The sequence below is a fragment of the Capra hircus genome, chromosome 21 (genome assembly GCF_001704415.2).
Source record: "Capra hircus breed San Clemente chromosome 21, ASM170441v1, whole genome shotgun sequence".
Lineage (NCBI taxonomy): Eukaryota > Metazoa > Chordata > Mammalia > Artiodactyla > Bovidae > Capra > Capra hircus.
This window is the reverse complement of record NC_030828.1, coordinates 26,842,391-26,855,952: the sequence shown is the minus strand read 5'-3', so window position 1 is coordinate 26,855,952 and position 13,562 is coordinate 26,842,391. Positions and strand designations below refer to the sequence as shown.

The following is a 13,562-nucleotide window of genomic DNA, read 5'->3' as shown; positions in this document are numbered from 1 at the left end:
AGTAACAAAAGTAACAGAGAGCAAGTCAAAGAGCACATGTAAGAAGGGTGAGTCCTGAAGATTCAGGTGAATCAGAGCAGGGGCTGTGCTCCAGGAGGCTGGACTCTACCTGGCCGGTCACTGCCCCACTCCCAGGCACTTCTGCCCTGTGGAGTCCTCTGCCCTTTGTCAAATTCAAACCTTTCATCCCACATTCCATGCTCTTCATTTCTCTCGCTTCCAAGGTGGATAATCCATACACAGAAACTCAGGCAGGCCAAATATACTTGCCCGGCTGTGTGTCACGTGGCATGTCTCTGGCTCAGATTCTATACAGGAAGTTCCCATTGCTGTAGAAAAACTCTCGTCCCCTGTGCATAACTCTGTTGCTAAAGATCTGGTCCCCTGGGTCCCCTGCCTTAAGCTCTTCCAGCCTCTTGTCACTGGGCAGTCCGTCACTGTCAGTTCTTCTGGCTCCCCCACAATCGCTGGTGGGGTGACTTACAGCAGCAGCAGTAGGCACCAATCACTTCCCCTTTTGTATCCTTGGTGTATCTGTACTGTGAGTGTTCAGTTCAATCGCTTTCAAAGCTGTGCTGTGACATGGCCTTTGGATGAGGCTTCATCCCCAGGCATCAGCAGAGACCCTGATATAGACTGGCCTGCAGAAAGCGGTTTTGAGGAATCCCCAGGGCCTGGGAGCTCCTGGAACAAGTCCAGTTTCTTTAGGACTTTTTGATCCTGCTCCAGTTTCTGTTCCAATGTGGTTACTGGAAGGCAAACATGGAGAAAAAGAGAGTGAGCTGGGCTTTCAGGCAGAGAAAGATTATAGGAAGAGAGAAAGTAACTGGCATTAGAGAGAAACCAGTGATCTCCCTTCACAGCCAACACTTCTTATACCCTATCGATGGGAAATTGTGCCCCAAAGGGAGGGGGCCTTAGTTTACCTTCAGCTCGAAGCCGGGGTCTGGTGTCACATAGTCGGAGGGAGTCTCATAGGCAGGTGGTCACCGTAGTCTTGAGAAACTGGCACCAGCAGGGAAAAACGGGACATTGCCTTAAGGAAAAACAGGATGCCACCAGGGCAATGTGGCCACTGTGACTTCATCCCTTGTTTGTCAGGTCACCACAATGGACCATTTTAAAATAATATACTCTGAGCCCCTTGTGGACCCTAACACATACAAATTTGCTTTCTAAAACCCTTTGGATCACATCAGTGCTGACATCAAAGACTTCAGCCAGTCTGGGAACTGACCAAGACTGCAAATTCCCTGTTTAAATACCCATGAAAAAAACAAGCAGATTTCCCATCTGTGAAGACATCTCCTATCAGAACAGTTAATGGATAATGTAACACTCGTGATAAATACATGGAAAAACTGCAAATGCAGTCTCTGTCTTGTGCCGCTAAATGACTACAGCCTGTTCCTCTGTGCTGACAGCAGCACCCAGCTGCTCCTAGTCATTTCACTTCATATCAGCTGGATTCCTCTCACTGCATGACACGTCCCAGTTAGATCCTGGTGATGCAAGAAGACGGTCTTTCCCTTCAGAAAACATACAATCCAGACTTCCCTGACAGTGCAGTGATGAAGGCTGTGCCTCCAATGCAAGGAGCTGCAAGAGCCAATGCAGGTGGGGTTTGATCCCTTGTTGGGGAACTAAGATCCTACCTACCCCACTATGCACCCAAAACCAAAACACAAAAAAGACTGCTGTGTGATTGAATGGCATAATGTGTAATAAATACCCAGCTCAGGGCCTGTTCCTAAGTGGACATTCAAAAAAAAAAGAAAATACAGTCTGGTGGTGGAGACAGATGTATTAACACCCAGCAACACTATGAGAAGAATCCCAGCAGAGGATGCTGTGAGAGAACTGGGGAAGGAAAGGCAGGGACAGGCTAGCACCACACCTGTGTGGGTGGCCCAGGAATTGCTTCAGGAAGTCCACTCTAGAGCTGGTCTGAAAGCTTGAGCAGTTGTAACAAGCTGGTACAGGGGAGGAAAGAGAGGGTCAAAGGAGCTGATGGTAGAGCAGGCAGCAGGTGAGATACAAGGGAGCACATCACCTTTGTTGGAAGGAGCTCAATCTGTGTGACAGTGGGAGCCGCAGGAAGACCATGCCTCACTTAGGCATTCTGGAGTTTATCTCAGAGCAACAGTGAACTAAGGAAGAATTTTAAGCAGCAGAATGCCATGAGCAAATTTTCATTTCGAAGCCCAACCCAGTGAAGTCAAATAGGGGGCAGTCATTAATCAGATTCCTTGAACTAGAATCTGTATATTAATGAATAATAACCTATAACTTGCTTTCACTGACCAAGTGTATTTTAATTGTCCCTGCAAACTGCATACCCTCCTGGCTTCACAGCCTAGAAAATATATCACACAACTCCTCTAACTGCCCCCTGTAGACAACACTTCTGACCAGGGGTCAGTGTAGTAATAGTTGTTTAAATTGTTGTTCAGAATACGGGGCTAGTTTTGCCCAGCTCAAACCAGTTGAGACCACTGACTATTCAACTGGGCCTGCACAAGTGTCCAGTGGGTGCCCTTTCATTGTCAAGGGGCAAAATCTCCATCCTGAGATCATGATAATACAGCCCATCATTTTTTCAATGTGCATCCCGTGAAGAACCATGTAACTCAGATACCTCTGTGCACAGCTCCAATTACTTAACCTTTTTCTAACCCTTCAATAACCTTTCCTGAAGCTTCAAACCACCCTGCTTCTCTTTTTGAATTTTATTTATTTGGCTGCACTGGGTCTTAGGTGTGGCACTTGGCATCTAGATCCCCAACCAGGAATTGCACCCAGGTCCTCTGCACTGGGAGCATGGAGTCTTAGCCACTGGACCACCAGGAAGTCTCCCACACTGCTTCTTTACCTCATAAATATCCTAAGCGTCTCCTTCAAGGAGGCCAATTTGAGATTTGTTCTCCTGTCTCCTTGCTTGGCTGCCTGTACCCCTGTAACCCCTTTCTCTGCTGCAGACCTCAAGGTCTCAGCACTGACTTGCTGTACAAACGAACGTGATTCAGTTACCTGGTTCAGTAACAGTGGGGTATTTTTGTTCAAGACCAAAGAAGGAAAGATCAGGCATCAGGCAAGAGGCTGTCAGTAATTCAGGCAGTCTGAACTGAGGCAGGGGCACTGGGAGCAGAAGAGGAAAGAGACTTGAGAAATATTTTAGGAAGACCAAACGGTTGTACTTGGTAAGAAACTAAATATTGGGTTAAGAAATAGGCTGAGAGTCAGTATTTTTAGAGTGGGTGATTGGTGGGACTATTCAGGGATATAGCAAAAACAGGAACAGAATGAAATTGTCAGAGAACAATGATGAATTCTGAAGAATCTAAGCTACTCCATTTTGTTAACAGGAAAACTCCATTTTGTAAGGTTCCGGGAAAAGAGCCTTTGGAACGCATCAATACAGTTCAACTGCTAGTACTGAGGCAACAGTATCAGGCCCTGCCCCAGGATAAAGAGGAAGATTCCTCCATATAACTAAAAGACAGGGGGGAATGTTAGGGGACCTGACTGAAACCATGACAGGCTCTAACATTACACTAGGCCCAGGTCTCGATTTCTTGGGAAAAGAGTCTGAGTCACAGTTCCTGGAAACCACACCCCTAGGAAAAGTCCCGCAGGCGCCAAACCAAAGCCAATCGGGAACAAGGTGGAAATTCAAAAGTCCCTGCGCGTATGAATTAACCAATCACTGTCTGCCAGCTCTGCTATTGCAACAGAATAGGGTCGAATGTATAAATACTGCTGTAATCCAGAGTTTGGGGCTCCACTGCGCTGGATGAGATGGGAGCCCTAGCTCGAGCTAGCAATAAAACCCCTTTATGCTTTTGCATTGCTGTGGACGTCTTATTCTTTCAGTTTTGGGGACTCGGACTTCGGGCATAACAAATTCTATTTCGTACACGTTGAGTTTGAGGAGCTTGTGTGACGGCCGAACAGCGAAGTCTAGTGCACAGCTGACTATAGATTCAGAACAACAGGATAGATCTGGACAGGATCAGGCCCGGACAGGATAGATCTGGAAGTCGTAAGCCAACAGAAGGGATGGTTGAAGCCACCTGGCATCAGGCAGGAAAATATCCAGAGTGAGACAAAATGACCCAGGACACAACTCTAAAAAACTGCAATACTTAAGGTATAGGAGGAAGAAGGGAAGCCCCGGGAGGAAACAGAAAACCAGTCCTGCAAATAGGTGTGTGGTCCCCTGGGTCAAGGGAGAATTTCAAGAATGCAGACAAGGTCAAATGCTGAGAAGTGTTAGGCAAGCTGAAGTGTTGACAGTCAGTTATGCCTAGCACTGAGGGATTCACTGCTATATTTGTGAGCAGTTTTGTCATGATGAGACAGACAAAAATGAGAGCAGGCAGTCAGGGAGCCAGGAGGCGACAGGAGAAGGAGGAGAAGGGAGTGAAGTGTAGCCTTGACAGCTGGGTTTTGCTTTGTGTGCGTGTGTGTCCAATTCAAATGATTGACTTAAGCTTTGCTTGCCAAAGCATGCATTTTGAAGATGACTGTCTTCAATAAACACACTGCCAGCCACACAACTAGATAAAAAGCCGGGCTCCTCCCATCCTCACCCCCCACCTCCACACTGAGGCCCCTTTTTTTAGAGATTGTGGTTGACTTCAATGATTAACCACTTGGGCCACTTGCTTTTTCTCTTCCTGTGCCTTAAATTCCTGTTAAATTCACCAATAATGAGTGAGCCCTCAAAATCCTAGGCTCCAGCCCCCAAAAAACCCTAGACCCCAGTGCTCAACCCCAGTAAAAGTAGAACTCCAGGCCCTTGTTCTCTCTTCCCAAGACCGTGCTGTGTAGCCTCAGGTTTGCCATGTAATTTCCAGGTCCTGTAAGTGTTAAACTCCCCCCCCCAACCCCCCACCTGCCGCCAACGTTTCTTGATGGTTATTGAAGGGCATCTTGTAATCTTAAGACCCACAAGGGCTGGTCTAGCCGCAGCACTGGTTATTGATAGACTGAGCCTGACCCACAATACCGACAACATTAGATTGGTTGACAGATCGAGGTCCCTGAGGAATTATGGAGGGATTTGACCTAGAGCACCCAGAGCACTGGACCTAGACAAGTGAAAGACGGCCACTTCCCCAGTGATGTGAACAGAGTACAAGACTGAGAGTGGAAGATAAGGAGGAAGCCAAGATGCTTTAATAACGTTTTTACTGAAAGGCCTGACTTTTCTCTGAAGTAAAAAGATATTTACTGATCCCCAAAGGGGAGGTGATAGATAAGAAGATGGAAGGGTTGAAAAGGCTGGTATTCAATACATGAGAGGAAGCTGAAAAAGAGAAGTGCTATAGGCTTATAAAATCTGGATCACCTCTGTACCACCCCCCCTCCCCATTCTAAGTCTCAACTCCAAAGTTATTCTGATGAGAATGAAAAATGGAATATGACCCACGGAGGACTATTTAGCAATGTTTATCAAGATGCAAATACATTTAACCTTGGGTTCAGCAGCCCTACTTCTGGCAGATTTGTAGACTGATGAGTATACAAAGTTATGCCCTGGAGCACTATTTGTTAAAGCAAATGACTGGAAACAATTCAAATGTCCACTGTTAGGAAGGAAGTTAGAAATGAGCACCGAGGGGAGGCCTGGCTGAAAGGATGTAAATCCCCATGGACTGCAGCAAGCCGGCTTCCCTGTCCTTCACTGGCTATCTGAGTTTGTTCAAACTCCTGTCCATTGAGTCAGTGATGCCATCTGACCATTTCATCCTCTGCCACCCCCTTCTCCTCCTGCCCTCAATCTTTCCCAGTATCAGTGTCGTTTCCAGTGAATCAGCCTTTGTATCAGGTAGCCAAAGTGTTGGAGTTTCAGCTTCAGCATCAGTCCTTTCAGTGAATAATCAGGATTTATTTCTTTCAGGAAGCCTCACTAGAAGGATTTTGAGCATTACCTTACTAGTATGTGCAATGAGTGCAATTGTGTGATAAACATTTTTTGACATTGCCCTTCTTTGGGACTGAAATGAAAACTGACCTTTTCCAGTTCTGCGGCCACTGTGAGTTTTCCAAATTTGCTGGCATACTGAGTGCAGCACTTTAATAGCATCATCTTTTAAGATTTGAAACAATTCAACTGCAATTTCATCACCTCCACTAACTTTGTTCTAGGTAATGCTTCCTCAGGCCAATTTGACTTCACATTCCAGGATAGCTGGCTCTAGGTGAGTGATCACACCATCATAGTTATTCAGGTCATGATTTAGTTTGGATTAATAAAATTCATACTGAAAAAAATGATTTAAAATAAGTAACAAGATGATGAAAACCAGGAGAGAGATCTTTCTGACTCAGATAAGAAATTCAGAGTAGTAAACGAAAAACAATGGGCAGAACTTCCCTGGTGGTTCAGTGCCTAAGACTCTGCACTCTTAATGCAGGGGACTCAAGACTGATCCCTGGTCAGAGAACTAGATCCCATATGCCGAAACTAACTAAGACTTGGCACAGCCAAATAAATAAATATTTTAAAAAGAAAAGCAATTGGTATATTTGTTCACATAATTTTTTTTAATATGGAAATAGTTGTATGAAAATTCAAACATCTTAGAGTATATCATTATAACATTTTAGACTGTAAAATATGTCTTGACCTTTCCTCTAATAAGAGGCTTTGTGTTAGTGGTTCAGTCATGTCCAGCTCTTTGCAACCCCATGGACTGTAGCCCAGCAGGCTCTTCTGTTCATGGAATTCTCCAGGCAAGAATACTGGAGTGGGTAGCCATTCCCTTCTCCAAAGGATTTTCCCAAGCCAGGAATGGAACCCAGATAGCCTACATTGCAGGCAAATTCTTTACTCTCTGAGCCACTGGGGAAGCCCCATAAGAGGCTATGCTGCTAAGTCACATCAGTCGTATTCGACTCTGTGTGATCCCATAGACGGCAGCCCACCAGGCTCCGCTGTCCCTGGGATTCTCCAGGCAAGAGTACTGGAGTGGATTGCCATTGCCTTCTCCAATAAGAGGCTATAGAACAATGCAAAAGGCTCCAGCTTCCCTTACTAGGAAATAGTTGGGGATGTCATTAATTCAGTGGGTATTTGCTCTGTAGTGCTGGGCACTCTTTTAAGTGAGTGATGACCATTCGAAGGTCTTGCTCTCATGGAGCATACATCCAAATTGTTAACAATAAAAGATGACAAGGATGAAGCAACGTGAAATCTTCTGGAAAATTCATGGATGCTCAAATCCCTTTCATAACATGGTGTAGTATTTGCATAAAGCCTACACACACCTTCCTGTGTACTTTAAATCATCTCTAAATTATTTATAATAACCTCAGACAGGCAGATGACACCATCTTTATGGCAGAAAGCAAAGAGGAACTAAAGAGCCTCTTTTTAAAAAATTTATTTATTTTTAAATTGATGGATAATTGCTTTACAGAAGTTTGTTGCTTTCTGTCCAATCTCAATGTGAATCAGCCATAGGTATACATATATCCCCTCCCTTTTGAACCTCCCTCCCATCTCCCTCCCCATCCCACCTCTCTAGGCCCTGTTTGAGTTTCCTGAGCCATAGAGCAAATTCCCCATTGGCAATCTATTTTACATATGGTAATGTAAGTTTCCATGTTACACTTTCCGTATATCTCACCCTCTCATTCCCTTTCCCCATGTCGTAAGTCTATTCGCTACGTCTCTTTCTCCATTCAGTTCAGTTCAGTTCAGTTCCGTCGCTCAGCCACACACATCTCATCCTCTCATCCCCTCTCCCCGTGTCCATATGTCTATTCCCTATGTCTGTTTCTCCATTCAGTTCAGTTCAGTTCAGTAGCTCAGTCGTGTCCGACTCTGCAACCCATGGACTGCAGCACACCAGGCTTCCTTGTCCATCACCAACTCCCAGAGTTTACTCAAACTCATGTCCTTTGAGTTGGTGATGCCATCCAGCCATCTCATCCTCTGTCATCCCCTTCTCCTCCTGCCTTCAGTCATTCCCAGCATCAGGGTCTTTTCAAACGAGTCAGTTCTTCGTATCAGGTGCCCAAAGTATTGGAGTTTCAGTTTCAGTATCAGTCCTTCCAGTGAATATTCAGGACTCATTTCCTTTAGGATGGACTGTTTGGATCTCCTTGCTGTCCAAGGGATTCTCAAGAGTCTTCTCCAACATCACAGTTCAAAAGCATCAGTTCTGTGTAGGAACTGGTTTGTTCTCTGCTCATTATTTCTGAAGGAGAGTGTAACAGCAGAGATACAAGTAGCTGCTATTTGATTTGATATAAAAACGCACGTTTGGAGAGAAAACAGAAGGAGTGAAAGATTAGACAAAGACTTTAGGAAAAAAGTAGCCAGGAGGGCAACTCTTTCTCCTCTGAACCCATCCTATACACACACACACACACACACACACACACACACACACACACACACACTCACACACACACACTCACACACACATTCACCTGGGGCCTGAAGGATGGTGAAATGCCAGGAGGCAAGTGATGAACAGAGGAACCACCAGAGGCTGGGGCAGGGCACACTAAGTGCAGCAACTAGGTCACTTTTACAGATTGTCTGATGTGCCTTTAAGCAGGGACCCTGACCACCATGTGAGCCCAGAGGCCATGTCTGTTGCCTTTTTAGCCAGTGTTCTCTGACCGCAGGTAACAGTTTGCCCATCAGTAATGGAGCAAGAGAGTTTCCCTGGTATCTGCCTGCATGCAGGAGCCACAGGAGACTCGGGTCCCATCCCGGGGTCAGGAAGATGCCCCTGGAAGACAGCATGGCAAGTCACTCCAGTACTCTTGCCTGGAGAATCCCATGGACAGAGGAACCCGATAGGCTACAGTCCATGGGGTTGCAGAGAGTTGGACATGACTAAAGTGACTGAGCACACACATAGTTGAGCAAGAAGGATGCCCTTTGCATGTTACCACTTAAAACCCCTGGCATCATCCCAGGACACTTACATGTGTACTGAAGCCCATGACCCTGTTCACCAAGTTTAGTGAGGCTAGGGATGATGTGCAAAGGACATATTCAGAGCTGGATTACTTAAACTCAATCCAGGGCAAGAAGTAGAGATGAACACTTTCTAAGGTTGCAGATGGCTGCTCACAGCCTGCTATTCTGTTGTTGTTCAGGCACTAAGTCATGTCCTACTCTTTGACACCCAATTGATTGCATCCTACAAGGCTTCTCTGTCCTCCACTATCTCCCAGAGTTTGCTCAATTTTATGTCCATTGAGTCAGTGATGCCATCCAATCATCTCATCTTCTGCTACCCTCTTCTCCTCCTGCCCTGAATCTTTTCCAGCATCAGGATCTTTTCCAATGAGTCGGCTGTTCACATCAGGTGGCCAAAGTATTGGAGTTTCAGCTTCAGCAAGGGTCCTTCCAATAAATATTTAGGGTTAATTTCCTTTGATTGTTTGTTTTGATCACCTTGCTGTCCAAGGGACTCTCAAGAGTCTTTTCCAGCACCACAGTTCGAAAGCATCAAACCTTCTGCAAAAAGGCAGCCAAGAGATGACCCTCTTCTTCCCATCAGCACCAAGCATTTTGCTGAGGTTCTGGAGATACCCACCTTGTCTCTTCAGTGGCCCATGGTTGCCATCATTCCCAATCTAAGCTGTGAACTTGAGGCTTTCAGAAGTTGCAGAGTGGTTGGTGCTCCCTTGATCTGGTCCTGTGTGTGTCTATCATGCAGAAGTTCCCCAAAGTTTCTGGCATACTGAGGTCATTTTCCCTTTCTAAGTCCTCAGACTGGTTTTCTCTGCCTGTTTCCATACTTCTCTGTTATTTCAATGAAAATTGGAAGGCACAGGCTTTACCCAGGTGGACTAAATTCCTTCTCTTATAATTCGATTGTGCATTAAGTTTCCCCTTAAGGGAAATTCAGCTGTACATTGAGTTGTCACCTTAACTTCATCATGGTTTGTAAAATGTTTTTGAAATTTCTGGAATTCAAGTGATGGTACAAACCCTTCCCTATCCATGGTTGTTTTAAGGTGAATGTGTGAGAAGCAAACATTTATGAATATGTGGCCGCAGATTGCCACATCTCCGTGTTTTCACCAGCTTCAGATTTCATTTACATTCCAGCTCTAAGTCGACAAAGTGGACAGGATATCTGTTCTGGTATAATTTCTTCTGTTTTAGATATGACTTACAGATGCTCTCTGAAGAATTCTGACATTGACAGAAACTAATAAAACTTTTAAATGAAAAGAAAGAAAAGACATTCTCTTGTGCAATGCCAACATGTACAACTGCCTGCTTCATTTTCTCCACTGCTGTGTGGACAGCAAACTAAAATTCATTCCCCTCTTTGTACCTCCTTCAACTCTTTCCTTTTTTTATCGGCACTTTGCATGAGAGAAATTGTGCAGAGTTAAGAAGGCATTTTAGGATCTTTCTCTATGCCAAATTTGCTTGCATATTCTGCTTCTGCTGGAGAATAAAATGGAACACTCTTCACCTTGCCAATATTCCTGACTGTAAGGTCACTTAAGATATACTTTCCCTCTTAGCAATCCCTCAAAGTTGTTCTCCTCTGTGATTTGAGACAGACCTTTGCCAATTTGCTCTCTCTCTCTCTCTCTCTTTTTTTTCCCCACTTTTCCACTTTTAATATATTTCCATGCCGAACAAACATTCATATCCTAAAATAAAGCTCCTTTTCTTTTCCTGTGAGATTGTAAAGCTGAAAGTAAAGTTTAGGGAAAAGAGCAAGAAAACACCAAGCCCAGATGGATTGTTTTCATTTGTCTCTGCTCGCTTAATATTACAGGGGGTGATTTTTTCAGTCTGCCCTGACCACGTGGTGAAACTCCTTGTAGGCTGACATGGAGCAGGACATGCAAAGGAAGGATGTGGGTTATTCTGTTGTTTGCTCGTTTTCTTTTTTGACTTTTTATTTCACATTGGAGTATAGCTGATGAACAATGTTGTAATAGTTTCAGGTGGACAGAAAAGGGAATCAGCAATACATATGCATATCCATTCTCCCCTAAACTCTCCCATCCAGGCTGCCACATAACACTGAGCAGAGTTCCTTGTGCTTTACAGCAGGTCCTTGTTGGTTGCGTGGGTGTGTGCTAAGTTGCTTCAGTCGTGTCTGACTCTTTGTGACCCTATGGACCATAACCCGCCAGGCTCCTTTGTCCACTGGATTCTCTAGGCAAGACTACTGGAGTGGGTTGCCATGCCCTCCTCTAGGGGATCTTCCCGACCCAAGCATCCAACCTATGTCTCCTGCATCTCCTGCATTGGCAGGCAGATTCTTTCCACGGAGCCACCTGGGAAGCCCATCCTATAGTTTCCAAAATTAGTCATTTGGGACTTATTTTAGGGAATGATTACTGGGAAAGGTCAGTTTTCATTCCAATCCCAAAGAAAGGCAATGCCAAAGAACATTCAAACTACTGCACTATTGCACTCATCTCACACACTAACAAAGTAAAGCTCAAAATTCTCCAAGCTAGGCTTCAAACGTACATGAACTGAGAACTTCCAGATGTTCAAGCTGGATTTAAAATGGCAGAGGAACCAGAGAGCAAATTGCCAACATCTGTTGGATCACTGAAAAAGCAAGAGAGAAAAACATCTACTTCTGCTTTATAGACTATGCCAAAGCCTTTGATTATGTGGATCACAACAAACTGGGAAAATTCTTAAAGAGGTGGAAATACCAGACCACCTTACCTGCCTCCTGAGAAACCTGGACATGGAACAACAGAGTGGTTCCAAATTGGGAAAGGAGTGTGTCAAGGCTGTATATTGTCACCCTACTTATTTAACTTATATGCAGAGTACATCATGAGAAATGCTGGACTGGATGAAGCACAAGCCAGAAACAAGATTGCCGGGAGAAATATCAATAACCTCAGATATGTAGATGACACCACCCTTATGGCAGAAACTGAGGAGGAACTAAAGAGCCTTTTGATGAAAGTGAAAGAGGAGAGTGGAAAAAGTTGGCTTAAAAATCAACATTCAAAAAACTAAGATCATGGCGTCTGGTTTCATCACTTCATGGCAAATAGATGGGGAAACAATGGTAACAGAGACAGATTTTATTTTCTTGGGCTCCATAATCACTGTAGATGGTGACTGAAGCCATGAAATTAAAAGACGCTTGCCTCTTGGAAGAAAAGCTGTGACTAACCTAGACAGCATATTAAAAAGCAGAGACATTGCTGACAAAGGTCCATCTAGTCAAAGCTTTGGTTTTTCCAGTTAGTCATGTGTGGATGTGAGAGTTGGACCGTAAGGAAAGCTGAGCACTGAAGAATTGATGCTTTTGAACTGTGGTGTTGGAGAAGACTCTTGAGAGTCCCTTGGACTGCAAGGAGATCCAACCAGTCAATCCTAAAGGAAATCAGTCCTGAATATCCATTGGAAAGACTGATGTTGAAGCTGAAACTCCAATACTTTGGCCACCTGATGGGAAAAACTGACTCACTGGAAAAGACCCTGATGCTGGGAAAGATTGAAGGTGGGAGGAGAGGGGGACAACAGAAGATGAGATGGTTGGATGGCATCACCGACTCAATGGACATGAGTTTGGGTAAACTCCGGGAGTTGGTGATGGACAGGGAGGCCTGGTGTGCTGCAGTCCATGGAGTCACAAAGAGTCAGACACGACTGAGCAACTGAACTGAACTGAACTGAACTGTTGTCAAGAGCTGACCTCAGCCAGGCACTGTGTTCATTGCATTATATCCGTGACCTCACTTGATCTCCACAACTCCCCTCCCATAAATAGGAACCATGATTATACACTTTTTACAAATCTGACAAGTAGGAGGCAGATTAGCAGTGTGCTCATGGCCATACCACCAGTAAGTGATCACTCCTAATGTGTGCTCGTACCACTAAGGTTTTTGGTTTCTTAATGGTGAACTAATACATTTCTGTTACAGTGCTTTAATTTGTCTCATCTCACTGTAACCTATTAAGCTTTCAGGATTTCATAATCCCTTTTATCTCTCATTTTTACAGTCCTTTAAATGTGTGTTTATTTGTCCATTAGCTATTTTATGTATTTTATTATTTAGCCTTTAATAATTTAACTGCAGCATCATTGCTATGTCCTTTGATGTCTGAAATTTTCATTCCCAGCAATGAGCACTTTTCTTGGCACAGAGAAAAATTCAAATAAATATTTTTGGAATATTGAATGAGCTTCCGGTGTTCATATTTTTGATTTGTTAATCTTCTTTATAAGATTCCTTTTAATTATTTATCTTCTTTTAATTTTTATTATTCACCTTTTGGTAGTTTAACTTTGACACAATTAGTTCCCTGTAAGTTCTGAGCAAGTGGTTTATCTCTTGTGATTGTTTTAATTTCTCCATAGACTGCTAATGTTTTAAGCTTTTAATATTAAAGTTCAAGGTCCTGATATGGCATTATTTTGCCCCTATCCCAATTTCCTTATAGTTAACTTTTAAATTCTTAAGTTTTGGTTTCCTTAAATTTTCAGTTTATTTCTTTTCCCAAGTTACTATGCTGTCTCATCTTTTTATTTACTTATTTTTAATTAGTTCTATGAAAACACTTTTCATTATGACAT

General features: G+C 43.9%; 1 pseudogene; it reads right to left on the bottom strand.

Annotated features, from left to right (window-relative positions):
• On the bottom strand, nt 302-4,934 carry LOC102181633 (annotated as a pseudogene).